The sequence below is a fragment of the Micropterus salmoides genome, unplaced genomic scaffold (assembly GCF_014851395.1).
Source record: "Micropterus salmoides isolate LMB-PRFRI ecotype aquatic unplaced genomic scaffold, ASM1485139v1 Ms_hic_scaffold_20, whole genome shotgun sequence".
NCBI classification, from domain to species: Eukaryota; Metazoa; Chordata; class Actinopteri; order Centrarchiformes; family Centrarchidae; genus Micropterus; species Micropterus salmoides.
The window spans coordinates 11,334,238-11,338,554 of record NW_024041151.1 but is presented as its reverse complement, the minus strand read 5'-3'; positions in this window follow the sequence as shown (position 1 = coordinate 11,338,554).

Below are 4,317 nucleotides of genomic sequence, written 5' to 3'. Positions count from 1 at the left end.
CTTGTACTTCTTAATGCTCCTCCTACTAAATTATTGTTCTTTTTGTTCCACTACACCTCGGTCGTTAATAGTTACTTTCATATTAAGATATTACATATATTACAACACATGATGACCTTTTAAAATCCAATTCATTGGTATAGATTGTACTAGTGGTCCCCAAGTTTTTGACTTATGACCAATTACAGAATAGTTATTTCTACTTGCAACCTCTTGTCACATTTCAGAGCAGAGCAGTTTCACCAACGAGAGATTCCCTCAATACTTCTCTCATGGTTTTAGTTAAATGATCATTTAAACTGTCCAAGGCCCACAGAGGTTATGAATGTCCACTATGTGACAAGAAAGTCCAAATTTGAATACAAATTGGTGTAGCAGAACTTTTTCTCTTTTCATTCTTTTGTACTTCCATCATCTTATGACCCCTCCGATTTTTCTTGTGACCCTTCGGAGTGCTAGCAAACCCTAAGTTGGGAACATCTCCACTTCAACCACCTACAGCAGTAAAATGCTGATGCATCAGTTTGAACTGTCAAATAATGTACTGTAAAAGATTATATCACTAACACGGGCCATTTTTCTGCAGAACGAGTACTTTTACTTTTGATATTTTAAGTACATTTTGCTGATTATACCTCTGTACTTGTACCTATGTAGGATTTTCAATGCAGGACTTTACTTGTAATAGAGTGTACTGTATTGGTACTTTTAGTGTTTAGCTGTAAATACAATACTGACATCACTATTTAAGTAATGGCAAACCTGTTAGCAAAACGTTGTGTTTACACAACCAACTGATTAGCCTTAATTTGGAGTCCTGTTTGTGGCCACTTGAAGAATGTAAGTCCATTATTCACTCTGCTTTTTGTTCTGTATTTGGTCACCAACAACTCTTAAATATCTGGATCTTTAGCTTGTAAATGCTGAACTAAAGTTTGTCTGTTTGCAGCTTGGTGCCAAGTAGGCTGTGTACAGTGGATTTTTAGAGCTTTTTAGAGCTGCAGATTCAGGTGATAATTCACTGTAGGTTCATCATCCCCTTCACATAGCCACATTGTTTTCAGATTGTTTTCGCACTGGCATTTGCTACAGATTATAAAAATATCAACTCTATACCTCTTCCACTAATAGCTAAAACTAGCTAAATAGCTAAAACTGTTGAACCCATAATGAAAACAAACACAACCAGCTGTGGTAAAATACTTTTATAGAGCAGTCATCCATATCTGAAATATAGCATCCAAGCAGAGTAGCTCTGATATGTACAGAACTCAACTCACTCATTGAATTTATATGCTTTTTATGTAAATATGTGGTGTTCATTTGTTTATGCATGTGCTTGTGTGCTGTATGTGCATGTAGACATATGTAATAGTTTGTCATCAATTACAGTATATTAAAAGTTTTAAATACAGGTCATAATAATTATTTTTAAATGTCTCTGGTTATAAAAGCTGGTGTTCTGACCCTCATTAGTCCATTAATGAAGATGAATCCTTCCACTCAATCTTTTTCTCTCTTTGCCTATAAACTCTTTTCTTTTCATCTTTTATAAATATTCTCCATCCACTCTGCTGTATTGCCTCTTGTACTGTGCCCCTTGCCCCTTTCCACCCGCTATATATTCTCTTTATATCTCCTAATTGCTTCCTAACTGTGAGTCATCTTGTGGACTGAACTTTTGCTTTTATTTGACTTCAGCACTTTTACTTCCCTGCACCGGTATCAAACCTGTAAGTGCTGAAGAGGCATTTTAAGAGCAGTAACAACATGTGTGCCCCAGTCAAACCATTCTCATCAACTCCAAAAACAACAGCTAAAATTATAACCTCTGTAACTCTTTGTCCTCCCACAGTTTTATGTTTGCATTTTAATTCTCCAGTTCATTCCACACTTGTTTTTGAATCAAATCTCCACAGTTTATCTTCTGTTGTTTTTCAAAGAAGGGTATGCAGTGCACTAAAGTATCAAAATGTCTTTCGCTCTATCCTCTAGCCCTCAGAGGAACCAGAAACATTTCTTCCTGTTCTTCTTGGTGGTGGCAGGGGGTCGCACCAGTTGAGGGGAGTCTTGTTGGTTGGGTGTGGTGGGCTGGGGAGTGGCGGGCTGTGGTGAGCCCTCAGGAGGGTCGCCCACCTTCCATGTGCGTACCACCTGCCCTTCCTGCAGACGAAAGTCATGCTCTACACTAGAAAGAGAAACAACGCAGGAAAGTGTTGGTTATATGTTATATGTTATGTGTGTTTAAACCTGCAATAACAGATTTTTGTTGTGAACACAACATTGAAATATCATCACCTTTGAAATTGTTATGACGAACTTCTTAGTAAACAGTTGATAATTTACACATCCAGCAGTTATGGGGCAACATTATCATTCATTTGGAGTAATGTTCCTGACCACCTGAAGAATGTAAGCCCAATATTCACTCTCTGTTCTTGGTCTGTACCAACTCTTTAGAGAAATATCTGGCTCTTTAGCCAGCCAGATGTTTGCCATCTATTTACTAACTGTGCCTGTCTGCTGTTTGATGAGCAGGTAGTGTACAGTGGGTTTTTAAAGCTTTTTCACTGAAAACAGCTGCCTGCTGCTTCATGTGATAGTTCTCTGTAGGCTCATCACTATGAGCACATTGTCACATTTTTATAACAAAAAAACAACAATTATAGCCACATTAAACATTGCATGAATAAAGACAGAATGCACAGCACCAGATACAAGGAAGAACTAGTGTGAAAAGCATTAAAGAGAAGCAGTGAAGACTCCCACACCTGCCAGTAGACAATAACGAAGCTGTTGACAAAGTGAATCAAGCGCTAAAATGCTGAGTATCACAGAAATGTTGCAGCACCAGGAGGGATCGTGGGACTGCAGTTGACACACACACCAAACTAAAGTCAGCAAGGTGCATTGTCACATGACAGCACAGCTCAGGGGCTTCACTGCCGAAATGAGATTTGAACTCTGATGCACCTCTGCAGAAGCTATAGGTAAAGGTAAGCAATAATAAATGAATGCATCTGCAATAAAGGAATAAGGACAATATTTGCTTGCTGAATTACTTTTGTCAGCAGTTACATGTTGGGTAAGCTTTCCCCCCATGAACTGATTCCCCCTTTCTTTTTTTATTCATTTTACTTTGCTGCTATTCTTGCTTATTATGCAGTGGCCTAGTTAGATGGTGTTTCTCATCAAAGCACAGATGCTGGAAATAAAGAGGACTCCCTCGGTTGAGGATACGAGGAGTGCTGCAGAGGAAGCAAGAAGAACTGAGCTCAGCAGCAGCAGCAGGGCCTGGAGTTTTCAGGCAAGAACAATGAGGACTCTCGCATTCATATCCATCTGGCTTCATAACTCCCACTCCCTCAGTCACTCAACCACTTCACTCTGGATGCCCACTAGTATTCTAATGCACAAAAAAGCAAATGAAACATCAAACTCCAGACGGGAGCACAGTGCAGGCAACGGGTACGGACAGAGTAAACAGTTAAAAAGTGAGTGGGTGCAAAGAGCAGTGGAGAGGATTTCTTCCCTCCGCAATATTTACAGCAGGTAGGAAAAACAGCCACCTCAACTAAACCTTTTTGTGGTAGCTGGGACTGCTTCACAGCCTGAAACAAACCTCCAAAGCTGCGTAAAATGAGGTGCTAGTCAATAGGAAAAGTAAGCAATGGAATTTGTCTGTGCCGCTTTTCCACCCTGAAATGAATAGAGTAAATAAAGTACTCCATTCCACCATCTTCACAGTCTCCTTATTTGTGCCACCATACAGCTCAGCTCCCTATAGAGCTCCCCAGTGGCTCTTGCCTTGCGTCTGCTGTGTTCCCTCTATGTGAAAATGAATAGCCCTGGTCCACAGCTCCGTGTCATGAAGGCACATTGGCGCTGTAGGGAGCAGTCCACCCTCAACCTTAATTATCTGCACACTGAGCCCACAAACTGTGCCAGGCAGGAAGCTGGGGAACCTAACAAATTTCTTTCAGCTGCTCCTCTTCTGTCCTCTGCTCACATCTCAGCTTTATCGGCTATAGGCTGCATCCTACCTCAGGTCGCACCTGTGGGTAAATTAGGCGTGTTTTAAGGATGATGCAAACCATAATATAGGTTTTAGAAGTGGGAGCATGAGAGAGAATGATGCTGCTAGTGTGCTGACCTGAGTGTATAGGTGGCAGTTGCAAGGTCATTTTAATTCTAGTGTAACTAAAGTGGAAAGAAATGTGTTTTCACATTAGTTCCCTCCAGTGCAGAGACAGTAGGTGTGTTTACATTGTGTTTACACAATAAAGTGACAAGAATACATAAACACTAATACACAAA